This window comes from Bos mutus, chromosome 11, assembly GCF_027580195.1.
Source record: "Bos mutus isolate GX-2022 chromosome 11, NWIPB_WYAK_1.1, whole genome shotgun sequence".
NCBI lineage: Eukaryota > Metazoa > Chordata > Mammalia > Artiodactyla > Bovidae > Bos > Bos mutus.
In genome coordinates, this window is record NC_091627.1 from 22595099 (window position 1) to 22614615 (window position 19517).

General features: G+C 39.0%; 1 pseudogene; it reads left to right on the plus strand.

The window, feature by feature from the left end:
• The first annotated feature begins 464 nt into the window (after positions 1-464).
• LOC138990020 (uncharacterized) lies at positions 465-6528 on the plus strand (annotated as a pseudogene).
• The last annotated feature ends 12989 nt before the right edge of the window (positions 6529-19517 follow it).

Below are 19517 nucleotides of genomic sequence, written 5' to 3' on the forward strand. Positions count from 1 at the left end.
TATGGGAATACCTTCGGTCTTAAAAACAGATAATGGGCCTGCATTTACCTCTCACTGATTTCGTTCATTTCTAATGGAATGGAATATAACACACATCACGGGGATACCCTACAATCCCCAGGGTCAAGCAATTATCGAAAGAACCCATCGTACTCTTAAAACTCATTTGTTAAAACAGAAAGGGGGAAAATGGAAGAGGAGATACACTTCTTATCCTATGAACCCTCAACTGTTATTATCTTTAACTCTTTATTCCTTAATTTTTTAAAATTTACTAAAAGATAGTTCTGATAGTCGTGCAGACAGACATTTTGCAGAGGAAAACAGTAAGAAACCGTTAGAAGCCAACACACCAATATGGTATAAGCAGTTTAATCAATGGTTGCCAGGAATCTTACGACTCCTAGGCAGAGGTTACGGTCTTGTCGTTGCAGATGGAGAAGAAATCTGGGTTCCACTTCGCCATGTCCATTACCGAGAAGGACCCCAAGACCAGACTCCCGACAGGTGACGCAGCTGACGCCAAGAGTCTCATCAATGACCATAGAGAAGCCAAGAGAAAACTTCAATGTCTGAACCCCTACTGTAGGACCTGAGCAATGGCATGTGTGGAAGATGCCTGCTGCATTGGAGTGCTTTTTGCCAATGTGTATGGGACTGCAAAAGCCTTAAAAACCTCAAAACTATACCTTTTTACTGATAGTACAGGTTATATCTAATCTTGTGTGCACCTCCCATACATGTTTATTGTAGGTAACTTCGACATAGATCTTTCTGCTAAGACTGTTAACTGTACAGCATGTGCCTTGTAGACGTGTTTAAACCATACTATTTCATATCATTATGTCAACATTGCAATAGTCAAGCAAAGATCTGATTTGTGGCTTCCTGTTAACCTAACAGAACCATGGACCGACTCTGTATTTCTCTCAGTTTTGCTCAAATATGGCTTAAGGAGGTCAAGGCGCATAATAGGATGGATTATTGCTGGCATTCTTAGTCTAATATCTATTGTTACAGTAGGAACCCTATCTGGTATGGCACTACACAATTCTATACAGATGTCTCTACTAAGACTCCTTGCCTCCTACGACGGAGTCCAACTAACAGCTGCCGTGTTTAAACTAAAAAACAAAAGGAGGAAATGTTGGGAGGCACAGTGCTAAATAGCCTTGAGGAGAAAGTCCATGGGAAAATGGCCAAGGGCCAGAAGTACCCAGGCATTTGTGTACTGATTGCTGAAGAACATTTCCTGCCTTTGGCTATGCTCGGCACCTAGATTTAACAATTAAACATTAAAAACATTGCTTGAGAAAAATGGGTAATGGATAAATAAATGGGTTGTTAAGAATGCGCTGTTCCTTGAAGTATCTTTTACTGATTATATCTTAGCCTTGTACGTGTTCTGCTAGCCGTATGCTCTAAGCTCTTTGTTCCTTGCTCCTATAAAAAGGCTTGACGGCAGAAATAAACTCGTCAGTCCAAGTGTTGTTCTTTCAGGTTCACCATTTCCAAGTCCCAGAGAGAAAACTCCAACAAGTGGCTCCAAGAACAGGGACTTGATAGGAAGACTGAACAAAGTGGCGAGCCCTGTAGAAAGAGGTAAGCAGGATGGGACAACATAGCAGTAAGATTCCTTTCATTTCTATAATGCATCACTTTCTGAAACAAAATGGTATTAATGTTTCAAGAGATCAGTTGAATGATTGCTATCATATTTTACTGGAACATAATCCATGGTTTCCAGAGGAGGGTATGCTTGATCTAGACATATGGAAAAGGGTTAAAAATAATGTTTTGCGAGCATATCGGCAAGGAGTCCATATTCCCCCTCAATGGTGAGTTACATGGTCACTCATACGGGCTGTCATAGAACAAATTGAAGGGCATAATGTTGATTTGGAAGTAGAAACTGTTCAGTCTTTACATGAATATGAGCTTAAGGAACAAAATATGCAAGGTGCTTTGAAATATAAGAATGTTATGCTTAATCAGACACAATCCCTGGAAAAACAGCTTGGAGACGTATGTATACAGGATGTGTCAAAACTGAAGCCACTTAGAGCAGAGGTCATTTCATTCAACGGACAGCCCAAACCTGAGGTTTTTCCTTCTGCTCTATCTGTAACAGCAGTTGCTAACTTTGCTCGTACTAATCATTTCACTCCTCCTCAGGAGATGCCTGCTTGCACTTTCCCTTTCCCAATACAGTTTGATCAGCCTGCCCAAGGCAAGAATGCTTGGGCTGGTCTAGATTTTGGTATGTTGTCCAGCTTTAAGAAAGCATGCACTCTGCATGGACCTACTTCTCCTTACTGTGTAGAATTCCTCAGAGGATGGGCTGATCATTGGATGCCATATGATTTTTTTTTCAAGTAGCAAAGGTGGTTCTAAATCCTCAACAATTACTTCAGTGGCAAATGTGGGTTAGTGATGAGGCCCAACAAATGATGATTGACCAGCAATCTCATGGTAACCCTGCCAATTTAACCTATGATATACTCACTGGAACGGGAGCCATGGCCAATATTACTGCACAATTAGATAATATTACCCCTCAGATGTTGCATTTCATTAGAGAATTTCTTGCAGAGCATGGGCAAAGGTTGATAATGTTAACTCTGATGGTTCATTTGTCAAGATTACCCAGGGACATGAGGAGGAATATGCCCAATTTATAGGAAAATTAAAGGATGCCATTGAAAAATCTATCAGAGATGAAACCTTACAAAATATTATTTTAAAACAACTTGCCTTTGAAAATGCTAGTGAGGAGTGTCAATCTGTGCTTAGACCAATTCGAAAACTGGTTCTCCTATGGAATATTTGAAAGCTTATAGAGATATCGGATCTATGTCCCATAGAGCAAAATTAGTGGCACTAGAAACTTTCAATGTGCAAAAGGCTGCCAGTGCTAAATGCTTTAACTGCGGGAAGGCCGGCGATATGAAAAAACAACGCTGCATGCCAGTGCAAACAGCCAAAAATAATCTTACTTCTAATAAAAAAAGGCCCCCGGGAGTTGCCCAAAATGTAAAAGGGGATTCCATTGGTTGAATGAGTGTCGTTCCAAATTCGATAAGGATGGAAATGCATTGACACCAGAGGCACAACAAAAACAACAGGGAAACTAATAAAGGGGCTATCCTCTAGCCCCACTACAAAAGGAGGACCCAACATTATGACACTGCAAGCAGCTACATCTAAGAGTGCTTGCGTTGATATACCTAGTCCTTATGATATGGAATTGATAGAATTATACAATCCTCATAAAATCCCCACTGGATATTATGGTCCGATCCCACCCGGAACAGTTGGACTAATTTGGGGATGTAGCAGCTGTACAATGAAAGGTTTAGTAGTATTGACTGGAGTTGTGGATGAAGATTATGAAGGAGAGGTACATGTCATGGTGAATGTTGTAGAATTAAGAAATGTATATCTACAAAAGGGGAACGCTTTGCACAATTATTACTTTTGCCATATGTCAAACCAATGAGGGCATCTGATAAAATTAGGCAGGAGGTTTTGGTAGCACCAACCTTAGCGCCCGCACTATCTACCTTATTAAAGGAACATCAAAAGCCTATGCTTACTCTAAAGATACGGGGAAAAAAATTTCACAGGTATGTTGGATACAGGAGCCGACATTTCCATTATTAGAACTGAAGAATGGCCCCTTGAATGGTGTAAGACTGTGGCTCCTTCCAGACTGTTAGGGTAGGAGAGGCTGATGCTACACGAACTTTCATCAGTGCATCCTATTTACAAGCTTATGGTCCTGATCAAATTGTAGTTTACATCAAACCATATATTACCAGTATCCTATTAATTTGTGGGAAAGGATTTTCTTGAACAAACGAAAGCCATGATCTCTAAATGAGCCTTTTGATGGGGCCATTGAGTTAACACCGCTGCCTCTTGATTGGGAATCTGATGCCCCAGTATGGACACCTCAGTGGCCCCTGACTAAAAAAAAAAAAAGGCAGCTATCACACAGTTAGTAAATGAGCAATTACAGAAAAATCATATACAGCCTTCATTTTTCCCATGGAATTCTCCTGTTTTTGTAATAAAAAAGAAATTAGGAAAATGGAGAATGTTGATAGATTTAAGAAATGTTAATAATACTATGATTCCTATGGGGCCCTTACAACCTGGATTGCCCTCCCCTTCCATGGTGCCAAAAGGATGGCCTGTAATTATTATTGATTTACAAGACTGCTTTTTTACTATAACTTTGCATCCTAAAGATAGAAAACGTTTTGCTTTTTCAGTTCCCTCTATAAATCACATGGCTCCTGTTAAAAGATTTCAATGGAAGGTTTTACCTCAGGGGATGATGAACTCTCCTACCATTTGCCAATATCTCAAATCTGTTTTATTACAACCCAGTAGAGATAAATATCCTACTGCCTTCATAATTCATTATATGGATGACATACTTCTTTCCATGGAATCTGAACTTTGTTTACAACAGTTATATGACGAAGTCACCACCACTCTTCAAAATCATGACCTACTTGTTGCGCCAGATAAAATTCAATTGAAAGCACCCTTTAATTACCTAGGACATGTTATGGAAGAGTCTAAGATAAAACCTCAAAAAACTCAAATCTCTGTGCATTCTCTACCCACATTAAACGATTTTCAAAAATTGATAGGAGATATTAATTGGCTTCAGTCATCTATTGGCATTCCCACCTATACATTACAAAATTTATTTAAAATTTTAGAGGGAACTCCTGACCCAAATAGTCCTAGACAGCTAACAAAAAAAGAGAAAGAAGAATTAAAATTTGTTGAAAAACACATTCAACAATCTTTCTACTCGGCTGGACCATACCCAACTGATCTATTTGTATATATTACCCACCAAACATTCACCTACTGCAATCATAGCTCAAAACAGCCCAATAGAATGGGTATATCTACATACTAAGCAGTCAAAGAAAATCGTATTATACATTGAGAAAATAGGACAGCTAATTGTATCAGGAAGAAGCCGTGTACAAACCTTAACTGGATTTGATCCATATGCAATACATGTCCCTTTGACAAAAAAGGAATTACAAATTGCCTTACAGTATAACATGACCATGCAAATAGCATTAAGTGACTTTCAGAACGTTATCTCATTCCATTTGCCGAAAGGAAAATTATGGGACTTCCTACAATTTACTAAATTTATAGTAACTAATATCATTGCCTTCCAGCCTATTTCAAATGCACCTACCTATTTCATTGATGGCAACAAGAAAGGCATAGCTGGGATTGTCGGCCCTGACATCAAAGAGAAATTACCCACTACCTATTCTTCAGTACAAAGAGTTGAATTGTATACTTTATATGCTGTTTTGTCTCTTCAACCATCATCCTTCAATGTCTATACTGATTCCAAATACCTTGCTTCCCTTTTCCCCGATTTTGTTACCGTCTTTTTATACAACCTAGATGAAGAATTATATATTCTCTTTTCAAAGACTCAAGCCTTAATGCAATCACGTATGGAACCTTTCTTTATTGCACATATACGTGCTCATTCAGGTTTACCTGGCCCCCTGGCAGCAGGGAGTGATGCTGTTAAGTTCATAGCTCCTATCTTTACATCTGCTATGGACGAACACACTAATCTTCATACCAATGCTAAAAGATTGCACTCTAAATACCATATTCCCCTCACTGAAGCGAGACATATCATTAAATCCTGTGATGTCTGTGCTCCTCTGCACTTACGTATCATAGTTCAGAGATAATCCTCGTGGGCAACAGCCTAACTCCCTTTGGCAATCCGACTTCACTCATTGCTCCTTGGGAAAGCTTTCTTTGCTTTTTGTCTCAGTGGATACATTTTCAGGTTTTATATGGGCAGTGCCTGTCTCTTCAGAATCCAGCAAACACGCCATTTCCGCACTTTTACTCACCTTCCTGTTATGGGAATACCTTCGGTCTTAAAAACAGATAATGGGCCTGCATTTACCTCTCACTGATTTCGTTCATTTCTAATGGAATGGAATATAACACACATCACGGGATACCCTACAATCCCCAGGGTCAAGCAATTATCAAAGAACCCATCAGACTCTTAAAACTCATTTGTTAAAACAGAAAGGGGGAAAATGGAAGAGGAGATACACTTCTTATCCTATGAACCCTCAACTGTTATTATCTTTAACTCTTTATTCCTTAATTTTTTAAAATTTACTAAAAGATAGTTCTGATAGTCGTGCAGACAGACATTTTGCAGAGGAAAACAGTAAGAAACCGTTAGAAGCCAACACACCAATATGGTATAAGCAGTTTAATCAATGGTTGCCAGGAATCTTACGACTCCTAGGCAGAGGTTACGGTCTTGTCGTTGCAGATGGAGAAGAAATCTGGGTTCCACTTCGCCATGTCCATTACGAGAAGGACCCCAAGACCAGACTCCCCCGACAGGTGACGCAGCTGACGCGAAGAGTCTCATCAATGACCATAGAGAAGCCGAAGAGAAAACTTCAATGTCTGAACCCCTACTGTAGGACCTGAGCAATGGCATGTGTGGAAGATGCCTGCTGCATTGGAGTGCTTTGCCAATGTGTATGGGACTGCAAAAGCCTTAAAAACCTCAAAACTATACCTTTTTATACGATAGTACAGGTTATATCTAATCTTGTGTGCACCTCCCGTACATGTTTATTGTAGGTAACTTCGACATAGATCTTTCTGCTAAGACTGTTAACTGTACAGCATGTGCCTTGTAGACGTGTTTAAACCATACTATTTCATATCATTATGTCAACATTGCAATAGTCAAGCAAAGATCTGATTTGTGGCTTCCTGTTAACCTAACAGAACCATGGACCGACTCTGTATTTCTCTCAGTTTTGCTCAAATATGGCTTAAGGAGGTCAAGGCGCATAATAGGATGGATTATTGCTGGCATTCTTAGTCTAATATCTATTGTTACAGTAGGAACCCTATCTGGTATGGCACTACACAATTCTATACAGATGTCTCTACTCAAGACTCCTTGCCTCCTACGACGGAGTCCAACTAACAGCTGCCGTGTTTAAACTAAAAAACAAAAGGAGGAAATGTTGGGAGGCACAGTGCTAAATAGCCTTGAGGAGAAAGTCCATGGGAAAATGGCCAAGGGCCAGAAGTACCCAGGCATTTGTGTACTGATTGCTGAAGAACATTTCCTGCCTTTGGCTATGCTCGGCGCCTAGATTTAACAATTAAACATTAAAAACGTTGCTTGAGAAAATGGGTAATGGATAAATAAATGGGTTGTTAAGAATGTGCTGTTCCTTGAAGTATCTTTTACTGATTATATCCTAGCCTTGTATGTGTTCTGCTGGCTGTATGCTCTAAGCTCTTTGTTCCTTGCTCCTATAAAAAGGCTTGACTGCAGAAATAAACTTGTCAGTCCTTGCAGAGACTGTCCAAGTGTTGTTCTTTCAGGTTCACCGATTCCAAGTCCTGGAGACATATCTCCAACAATGGTGACTGCAGCCATGAAATTAAAAGACACTTACTCCTTGGAAGGAAAGTTATGACTAACCTAGATAGCATATTGAAAAGCAGAGACATTACTTTGTCAGTAAAGGTCTGTCTAATCAAGGCTATGGTTTTTCCAGTAGTCATATATGGATGTGAGAGTTGGACTATAAAGAAAGCTGAGCACTGAAGAATTGATGCTTTTGAACTGTGGTGTTGGAGAAGACTCTTGAGAGTCCCCTGGACTGCAAGGAGATCCAAACAGCCCATCCTAAAGGAGATCAGTCCTGGGTGTTCATTGCTAAGACTGATGTTGAAGCTGAAACTCCAATATTTTGGCCGACTGATGCGAAGAGCTGACTCATTGGAAAAGACCCTGATGCTGGGAAAGATTGAGGGCAGGAGGAGAAGGGGATGTCAGAGGATGAGATGACTGGATGGCATCACAAACTCAATGGATCTGGGTTTGGGTAGACTCCGGGAGTTGGCGATGGACAGGGAGGCCTGGCATGCAGCAGTTCATGGGGTCACAAAGAGTCAGATATGACTGAGCGACTGAACTGAACTGAACTGAACACTTCCCTTGCCTAGCTAACAAACACATTGTTACTTGTTCTTATTTTCATTATTATTGAATTGTCATGTTGAATCTGATGCCCTGAAGGAGTCTCCAGGATACCAAGTTGAATTATACAAGCCAATTTGATAATAAGTTCAGTAGTTATCTAATTGAATCTCCCTTCTTCTTATGTAGAGACTGAGCTGCAGAAATAGTTGTGATTTTCCAAGAGGCTGTCAGCAAATTGGGACAAAGCTATGACCAGAAAAATCACATCTCTTTACCCAGGAAGAAGTAAAGTCACAAAGATTTTATTCTGTTGAAATGTATCCTTTTAGATTGTAGGATTTGGGAGGAATTTCCAAATATGTAACTTAGGTGTGTGGGGATATCAGTTAGTGACATCTTGAAAGAAACAATGAAGGACTCTCAGAACTCTAAGCATTAGTGTATTGATTAATTTCATTGACTTAAAGAAAAACACACAACTAAGAAATGTGAGTTTGTTTTATTCAATGTCTTACTGAGGACTACAGCCCAGGAGGCAACCTCTCAGGAGCTCAGAGAGAATTACTCTGAAGAGAGGGGAAGAAGTCATTTCATATAGGATTTCTGGCTACAGAGTACATGCAGACAAGCACATTCTTGGGGAAAGATTACTGCTAGTCACTTTTCAAGTTAATGATTTTAGTGCTCTTCAATATGGGAAAATGCAAAATTTGGGTTCAGTGAAATTCTTCCTGAGATATGTGTATTATTAATACTATTTCTGGGGCCTGCTATTCCAAAGCATAGAGTGCCCCATCCTGTTTTGTATCCTGATTTCTATCAGGGTGCATGTCTATCAGTGACTGTAGTACTGTCAGTGACTTTAGCAGTTGTCAACTTAATCTTTATAGAAATAGATGGATGGTGCATGTGCACGTGCTTAATTGCTCAGTCGTGTCTGACTCTTTCCGACCCATTGGACTGTAGCCCACCAGGCTCCTCTGTCTATGGGATTTTCCAGGCAAGAGTACTGTAGCGTGTTGCCATTTCCTTCTCCAAGGGATCTTCCCAATCCAGGGATCAAACCCGTGTTTGCTGTGTCTCCTGAATTGCAGGCAGATTCTTTACCCACTGAGCCATCAGGGAACAATCTCATCTATAGCACAGTTAAAGATGTCCCAGAGCTGCAAAGGCCTTCATAAAGAATTAAAGAGACACATTATCTTGATCACAAAGCAAAAGTGAAACAAACTGTGTATCTATTATCAGTTTTAAGAAAGCCAAACATATAATTACAAAAAGAGGATCTTTCAGCAGAAAACATAGACTAAGGGTGAGAAAAAACACTAGTCTTGGGCACCCAGCACTGATGAAATAGATGACATAAATATATGTATCCATATTTCTATCTATCTGTGTGCATGCATGCTAAGTGACTTCAGTCGTGTCCAACTTGGTGCAACCCTATGGACTCAGCTTGCCAGTCTCCTCTGTCCATGGAATTCTCTAGGCAAGATTACTGGAGTGGGTTGCCACTTCCTCCTCCAGGGCATCTTCCTGACCAAGGAATTGAACCTGCATTTCTTATATCTCCTGCATTGGCTATATCATGTTAAGATAGATCTGATAAATACTGTAGATAAGTTGTGTTCATAGTCCTCTCAGCTGCTGAGTTACACATACCTGAAGTCTTTAAAGAAGTCAAATTAGAGCAGATGGCAACCTAGAAATAAAAGGCAACAGACAAATGTAGGCAAATAATTGGGTCAGTAGAAAACTGGACAATATTGGAATTATTATAATATAGCCCAAGATGCCAGCTTTAGGCTTACATTGAAGAAATGAATTAAAAATGAAGATGCCAAGAACAGCATGTATATTTCTTTATGTCGATACACAGTGCTTCCTTATCAGTTGTGTCCCTTAAGTTTCATGTATTACATTAACCAAAAGATTCATTTGGGTATTTCTGTAACATCTTACGGAGAAACCCAAACAAACTGTGTGAAGTGAAGTGAAGTGAAGTCACTCAGTCCGACTCTTTGTGATGCCGTGGACTGTAGCCTATCAGGCTGTTCCATCCATGGGATTTTCCAGGCAAGAGTGCTGGAGTGGATTGCCATTTCCTTCTCCAGGGGATCTTCCCGACCCAGGAATCGAACCCAGGTCTCCCACATTGTAGGCAGACACTTTACTGTCTGAGCCACCAGGGAAGCCAACCCAATTCCCTGATAGTGCAGTTGTTATAGAATCCACCTGCAATGCAGGAGACTCTGGTTCAAATCTTGGGTCAGGAAGATCCACTACAGAAGGGATAGACTACCCACTCCGTATTGTTGGGCTCCCCTTGTGGCTCAGCTTGTAAAGAATCTGTCTGCAATGTGGGAGACCTGAGTTCGATCCCTGGGTTGGGAAGATCCCCTGGAGAAGAAAAAGGCTACCAATTCCAGTATTCTGGCCTGGAGATTTCCATGGACTGTATAGTCCATGAGATTACAAAGAGTTGGGCACGACTGAGCCACTTCACTTCAATATTAATATTACTATTTCACATAAGAGGAGTCCATCAGAAAGAAATGAAATAATTTGCCAAGTGTCAAAGAAACAGTTTGAGAAATATATTAAAAAAAAATACTTGGCTTTGTTGTGTTAAACAAATAATAGAAATAATAATCTCTTCATTTTAAAAATTTAGTAATAAGAGAGATTAAGTTCCTTTCTTCACAGAGAGCACTTTTCCAGTGTGATGGCACAAAAATAAACATGTAGTCATGTGAATAAGTAACATCACACACTGGCTGTGGAAGGTAGATGATGAGGGGGTGAGATTGAGATGAGAAACTTCTCTATGCTTATCCCTGCTCTTTAGTCACGAGTTTTAAATCCATTGTAAGGGAAAGAACTTTTTGCCCCCATTGAACCTGAAAGCTCAGCCTCTCTGTACCCTGGTGCCAAATCAAATCTCAGAACAGAGGTTGGGGTTTAATAGAAAAGGATGGTTTTATTGCTTTACCAGTCAAAGGGGGACACAGTAGGCTCTGGTCTCTAAAAACTGTGTCCCAACCTAAGGAAGTTTGGGGAGGAGTTTTATAGAAATGGTTCAAGAGTGGGGTGGCTAACAAGATTAAGGCATGTGCAGGGTCCCAGGTGGTTGGTCTCCTAATCCTGATGAACTCTAGTTCCTTTGATCTTGCCTCCTTGGTTTCTTGACTGCTCCTCCCTTAATGAGCAACTGGTCCAATCTGCCCTTTGGAACTCAGGGAAAGTCATGGGGTCTGGAGTCTGGCCTACAAGAAACAAGGGATAAAAAAGGCTTCTACGCCCAGGAGCCCCACAGGGTCCCGCTTGGTTTCACTGTGATCTGACATGATGTGATAAATTAAAGAATAATTTATGAGCCCATTTAAGAGCCTTGCAGTTGGATAGGGAAGGAACTGAAACTGTTCCCCTCCTGACATTCTAAAACAGCTGGACTGGTAGCCAAGTAGGGAGAGCTGTGATGAGGTGGTTTGCAGAGGCTGGGGAAGCATGTGAGGGCACTCCCAGAGCAGGGTGGAGTGGGCACAGAGTGGGAGCTTGTGACTGAAACAGAGAATATATGGGATTGGTCCTTATCAATCACATGCATCAACTTTAAAATACATGTTTCACTCAGAAATAATCAGCTTCCCAGGTGGTGCAGTTGGTAAAGAATCTGCCTGTCAATGCAGGAGATGCAGGAGATGCAAGTTTGATCCCTGAAGGTGGAAATGACAACCCACTCCAGTATTCTTGCCTGGATAATTTCAGGGACAGAGGAACCTGCGGGGCTACAGTCCAAGGGGTCACAGAGTAGGACACAAGTGAAGCAACTTGGCACACACGCAAACAGCTGTTAATCTATAAGGTGAAGTTTCTTTGGAGGTGAGGTTTGGCAATGCTATGTAGTATTAGGACTTCCAAAATCCCATGGACAGAGGATCCTGGTAGGCTGCAGTCCATGGGGTAATGAAGAGTCAGACAAGACTGAGTGACTTCCCTTTCACTTTTCACTTTCATGCATTGGAGAAGGAAACAGCAACCCACTCCATTGTTCTTGCCTGGACAATCCCAGGGACAGGGGAGCCTGGTGGGCTGCCGTCTATGGGGTAGCACAGAGTCGGACACGACTGAAGTGACTTAGCAGCAGGTGGTGCTAGTGGTAAAGAACCTACTTGCCAAAACGGTTTAGACATAAGAGATTCCGGTTTGATCCCTGGTTCAGGAAGATCCCCCGGAGGAGGGCACAGCAACCCTCTCCAGTATTCTTGCCTGGAGAATTCTATGGACAGAGGAGCCTGTCAGGCTGCCGTCCATAGGGTCACACAGAATCAGACACGACTGAAGCGATTTAGCACATGCAGTTTTAGCAACAGACAATTGTGGTAGAAATACAGTGTACAGTTTTGTGGGCAGCCACCTTCTGAATATGTTGAAGATCGTAAGGAAAAAAAGTGCTAAGTTGGAACTTTAACACTCGGCTCTAGGCATGGATAGAAAATAGATATTTTCTGTGACAGTTCTGCTATATTGCTAGAGGGCAAATATTTCAGGAAATCAAGCCCAAAGTCATCTCCAACAAGTGGCTGAATTACCATATACATGAAATTCATAACCTCCCTGGGTCTCTTATGGGTTATAAGGTATAAGAAGAATTGAAAGACTTGGGATTGGGATTACAAATTCTCAAATCCCAGGAGAGAAAACAAAACAAAACAAAGCCAAAAGAAAAACACACACACATAAAACAACAACAACCAAAGCACATCTGTCTCTTTTTCTGAGTAGGTTTGCTTCCCCTTGACTAATGATCTTAATAATACACTTGTCAGAGGCAGTTGTCTTGCACAGGCAAGTTGAATCTCCTCAAAACCCAAATCCTCATTGCTCAGTCCTCAATCCTCATCTCTCATTGCTTCAAAAGCAGTGTTAGGTTCAAATCCATGTGGATTCCCTAGAGCATAAATGCAGAGTCTGAGAAGAGTTATCATACACAAAAACACATAGCAACGTTTTGCCAATTCATAAATATAGAACCCTGAAGAAAATGCACCAGGATGTATTCTAAGGGTGTTTGACGGGGGTAAGAATGCAAATTTGAATCAGTGTGAATTTATTAATATGGGTAGACTGGCCAGTTTGGATTGAAAGTTAATGAAAGCAAGTTGATTGAAACTTAGATTCAAGGGCAACATTGCTTCTTCAGTATTAATGTAAACCCTGGAATACAGAGTAGTTTCTCTTCCTGGCTGAACTCTACAAATACATCATGATCAATCCACCTGACTTCTATAGCAGCCTCAAGCAGTCAGGGAAAGGTCTTGGAAAATGTGGATGCCATTGTTCCATCACTGTTCTCTTACCTATGCAATGTCTAGCATTAGATATTTTCTGTTCTTTCTTTTTTTCCCCAGTTCTGAACATCCTTGCTCTAGTCACCTGATTACTAGACCAAGATTTCCTGAGATTCTTAATTTTATTACCATCTGTATTCAACTAAAAGTGTGAAAAATCTTCATTTCTTTGCAAGCTTCCTTCTGTTGAGGAAATCATTATAGGAATTTGCTGATGAGACTCATAATTTGCCTTAGGTGTTTAGAAAATTTGAATTTATTCTTTTTTGTGTTTGTTTGTTTCTATATTTTTGTTTTCTAATTGTTTTAATTATACTGTATATAGTAATAATGGTTTTATTCTACTCTCTTTAAGGGTTTCCCAGGTGGCTAACAGGATAAAGAATCCACCTACAATGCAGGAGACACAGGAGACGTGGGTTCAATCCCTGGGTCAAGAAGATTCTCCCTGGAGGAATGCATGGCAACCCACTACAGTATTCTTGCTTAGAGAATCCAATGGACAGAGGAGCCTAGAGGTATACAATCCATAAAGTCTCAAAGAGTTGGACATCTCTAAAATGACTAAGCACGTACAACTATCTTTAAAGCCGTGACATTTTGTAGAAAAACTAAGGCTCAAAAGATCACGTTTTGACCAAATATACACAGAAAATAAGAGGTAAGCTACAGTTAAAAATATGTCTGTCTGAATCCATAGCATTTTTCCTTAAAACAAACAAAAAAAATCTCTCTTCTCTAGCAAGGGGACAAAGGGCTTGTAAACCTATATGTGACAATGCTAGAGACTTTACTAAATATTTTGGCATAAATCTGGTAGTAGTGTTAGTCGTTCAATCGAGTCTAACTCTTTGTGACCCCATGGACTATAGCCCGCCAGGCTCCTCTCTACATCAGATTCTGCAGGCAAGAATACTGGAGTGGGTAGCCTAGCCCTTCTCCAGGGGATCTTCCTGACCCAGGGATCAAACCCAGGTCTCTTGTATTGCAGTGGATAATTTACCACCTGAGCCACCATGAGTCTAGGTAAAGGGTAAGGTTTTAACCTCACAGATAATGTAGTCTGGATCAGCTTTTCTAAATTTAATGTAGTCTGGACCAGCATTTAAATGGTCCAGACTACTACATTATCTCTGAGGTTAAATGGAGGCAAATGCTTAATAGTATTAGGAAGAAAGAAAGAATTTAGAATTAAATTAACACAAGTGACATGTCGATATAGAGTATAGAATTTATTTCTATATAAAATTCTAGATTACTCATCTATTTTATGATTCTTTTCTATGCTTCCTGCTATACCTCCTTCTCCAAACAATGTTGCACAACAGTGCAGCCAAATAAAAAATAATCATAAATTATATATGAAAATCCACATATATCTGTAACTATTATCTACACCACATGGAGCAGCATGGATTTGAAGAAAAATGATGCAAAATGGAAAACCAGCTTACTAGTTTTCAGCTTTGCTTACCTCAGGCAAGCTTCTCAACACTTTTAAATGGCTGTTTTGATGTCTGTAAATTGAGGATAACACTCTGCAGGGTTATGGGAAGATTAAACATGGTGTTAGGTATAAAGCATTAATACAACATTAATATTAATACTGAACTAAATATGTAATCTTGGGCAACTTCACATCTTGGAACCGGTTTCCTGCCCTGCAAAATAGAGGCAGTCACATTCATTCGGAGGATCGCCATGACAGTTAGATGTAACACAATCAGCACTTGAGTTGACCACTGCTAAATCTGTACCATTGATAAAATCGCCCATGACCTTCTCTATCCCACTCACTTATCTCTGGCTGGAAAGCAAACAAGTAGAGCAACAGGTGAATTCCACCCAGAGGGCATCATTTTTATCAAGTGCATTTCCAAATAATGAGGCTTAAATGCCATTTCTGAAGTAGTTAAGACAGATAGCGGTCTTGCTGATGATAAAGGCAAAATATACTGTGCATTTGATGACAGAATATTTCATATACAGTTGTTCCTAAAACGTGAAAAGGTCTGAGATATGTCTGTTAAGGGATATAGTAATAGAATGAAAAGATATTTTCCATGCCGTTTTATGAATGGTTAGGAGACAGCATTTTAGATATAAAGTGGAAATTTTTATAACATTTGTGATAGGTAATATGGAAAAATGTATCCAAAGCCTTAAAAAATTTGCTACCTTTAGACCCAAAATATTTTGTTAGTAAGAAAACAATCAAGGATTTACGTGCAGATTCACCTTAGGGTTTCTCAGATTCATTTCGATATTTGGCAAAACTAATACAATATTGTAAAGTTTAAAAATAAAATTAAAAAAAAATTAAAGAGAAAAAAAAATTTTAAATGTTATAAATGTTTTAACACAAAGTATAAAATAAATATTCACGAGTCCATACAGACTCAAGAATAAGTGATTGAATAAATAAATGGGGGGAGAATAGATGATTTCCTATGCAGAAAAATCCCATGTTATTCATGTTCCCTCCAGGAAGTGAAGCTTATTTCCCCCATTTAATGACTTTTTTTTCCAAAGAGTGCAATGTGGAAAATGGAAAGGAAGAGAAGAGCAATTTTACAGCTGAGACACCTAACAAACACTACCTCAAGAACAAGGACAAAGGTTAACTCAACAGTTTTAAGTCTTAGGTGTAGCATGCACTCTTGATATGATGTGATGAGGATGACACTTTACTCCTGCTAGTTTTCCTCCCTATAACACATAACCCCAGTGTAATCATTAAAAAAATCAAGCAAGTCTTCATTGAGGGAAGTTATAAAACATCTGACCAGCACTCCTCAACACTGTCACGAAGCATCACCACAAGAAAAAATTATGAGAAGAAAAAGATTTAACTAGTTTCTAAAATCTTTGAAGAATATTACATCTCTCCCAAGGCTGTTGCAGGAAAAAAAAAACGGCTTTCTTTCTATGACGACATATTAATTTTTTAAAGTGTGGGATGATGATAATCCCAAAGTTTTATATTTTCTTATATTAGGTTAAAGGATTTCAGAAAACTCTACATAAACAAAAGCAATCTTATAGACAGCTTTAGCTGACCGTATCATATCTGCTTTCTCTAATAATAGTTATTGAAGAATAAGTAACTTTGTGTTTTTTTTCTCATCTGAAGTCAGAATGTGACCAAATAATTATCTATATATTAACTATTTATAATAAATTATTTGGACTGTAAGAATTTAACTAAATCTGTATTATGAAAAAGACATATTATTTCAGATTAGAGACAGAATTTCAGGGAAGGAGCAGTATCATTTTTTCCCAGCATGCACTTCTGCTTGTGGGACCAGCATCATGGGAAAGTATGAAGAATCCATAGGAGAACCAGGGGAGGAAGAGACGGGAAAGTTATGGAATGAAAGACACTTTATCCTGACACCTCTCTCCACTGGGGAGAGTGAACACTTCTTTTAGTTACTGTGATTTATTTAATAATAATTATTATAATTGCTATTATTCCATTTTCATTAAAAAAAATCCAAGTTATATAGTGCTATGATTTGTAAGTTCTTTCACTGTTTTTGTCAATTAGGTTAATAAAAGCATCCCCCTTATCCTCTCACAGTAACCATTTTTCATATCCTGAAGATCACTGAACCTCAAAATTTTGGTGAATTCATAGCCATAACATTCCCATCACCTCAATAAAAACCAAAAGCTATTTTAAGTAAAATGAAAGTACAAACAAGTGATTTTTTTTCCATAATTATTTTTGTATATTCAAAAATAAATGCTGGTGATAATTATTCTCTTTCCAAAGTGACCTTCCATTGAAAACTTGAAAAATCATTTGTCCTGAAATTTTATCACTGAGAAAAGTTAGACATTAGTCTTATAAACAATGAAATGACAATATATAAGGGATATGGATGAAAGAAATGTCTCCAATACATTTTATTAATATTTATGTTGCAACTATATTTATTGTCAATGTGAGGATGATGGATTAAAATGTGAAGACCTGAACCATATGGCAATGAGAGATGAACTTTCTCCTGGGCATTTATGAAGGAGACCTTGCTAGAACTGATAGAATATTGTTTATTTTTATGTCAGAGAAATACATATAAGTAAACATTAGACATGCTAATTTGAGAATGGAATTTGAAAAGTGTATCTCTTAAGCAAAGGTAAAGACCCCAAAAAGAAATGAAATTTAATGGTTCGCATCTTGGATACCAAAATCTGTAGAAACTTAAGCTCTTTATATAAAACTGTGTAGTATTTGCAAATAACTTATGCACATCTTCCTCTTTATATCATCTCCAGATTACTTATAATAATTAATATAATGTAAATGCTGTGTAGGTGCACAACAAATTCAAGTTTTGTGCTTTGGAACTTTTGGAATTTTTTGGTAAATATTTTTGTTCCAAAGGTGGTTCAATCTATGGATGTGAAACTTTATATATGAAAGGTGACCATATGTACCAATCATCACATAAAATAGTATAGATAGATATGTCAAATATATATATCCCCTTCTAAGGGATCTTCCCAACCCAGGGATCAAACCCAAGTTTCCAACATTGCAGGCAGATTCTTTACCAGCTTAGCCACAAGGGAAGCCTATATAGGGGGGGGGGGAGGGAGAGGGAGAGAGAGAGGGAGTCAAATTACAGAATAGAAAACAGAATACTGATTATGTATTGCTACTTCTTAAGTGAATACTTATTGAGCCATGTCTTGAATTCACTATTCTACACTTGACAGAAGCAAACAGTTTCCATCCCTACTCTAAAGACAGCCCCACTTTAGTTCCATCAATATGTGCAACTGTTTCAACCCTGACTCTGAAAACTCCAATTTATTTGTATAATTTGGATTTATTTTATGCATCCTATATTCAGAATGATTTATTTTTCCTTACTAGTCTCTCCTTTCTGCTCTTTTCACTCAAGGAGAATGCTACATTTAATTAAATGTAGAAGTGTGCTTTTTATCCCATTTATAATTTTCAAAGCAAGTGCAGATTTCTATAGTAGTAAATGTTTCCTTTTCAGTCCTTAAGGAAAATATCTAGAATTTCTGTACACAGATGAGATCTAGATTTTCTAAAAAAGAGATGCATTAAGGGAAAGATGGAAAGAACAGATTTTTGAGATGAAAGTTTGTTTAGGGAGCAGTCAATCTGATTCCTGGAGAAGGAAATGGCAACCCCCTCCAGTACTCTTGCCTGGAGAATTCCAAGGACAGAGGAGCCTGGCAGGCTACAGTCCATGGGATCACAAAGAGTCGGACATAAATGTGTGACTAACTTCCAACTTTCACTTTCAACCTGATTGTATGGTTGTTAGAAAGTCTGCAAAAGCTGTTACACTCCAATTGTGTAAAGCACAAACTGAACTCACCCCATCCTTTGGTTCCTACTTCTCTTGTGTTTGGAGGAAGAATAAGATGTCAAGTTCTAGAGAAAGTCACCTTTTCCCTGCACAAGGTTCATCTATAACCCTTATACCAAGGACAAACTTTATATAAAAATTGTTCAACTCTATTTTGTTAGGAAATCCCTTTACTTACTAGGGCCATTCATGGAGGAGAAAGGAGAAGATTGTGCTTTTCCTAGAGGCCATAGTGCATGTCATTAACATCAAGTAGGTTGTTGCAGATTCAGATCTGGTGATCTCAGGAGACAGCTAAAGAATTTGGAGTCTCTCTTGTGCAAATGGCAATGGAAGCCACAGTGATAAAGAGAGATCAGAAATAAACCTGAAGCTCTCCCCCAGGACAGACCCTGTCTCTTGGAATTAAAAAAAAGAAAAAAAATTCACAGAAGGATACGGAGTAAATCCAGGTAATCCTATTTTGAAGCTCATGAAACAAAAAACTTACATAATCTGTCACGAGCATCACATCCTTAATGAACCGATCAGTCCCTTGAATCAGATAAATCAACTCAGTTGCAGTTTTATATTTTCTTTCAAATAGTTTGCTTTCTTCTGGCAGACAACTATCTCCCTAACTTGACATATATAGACTTCACCTTCTGAAGCCACACACTCCAAGCTCCACCACTTACTACAAGCTCCGACCCTTGCTCTGTCCCTCCTATCACAGTGCATCTGCACACTTCTTACCTGGTCAGGATGGCAAAG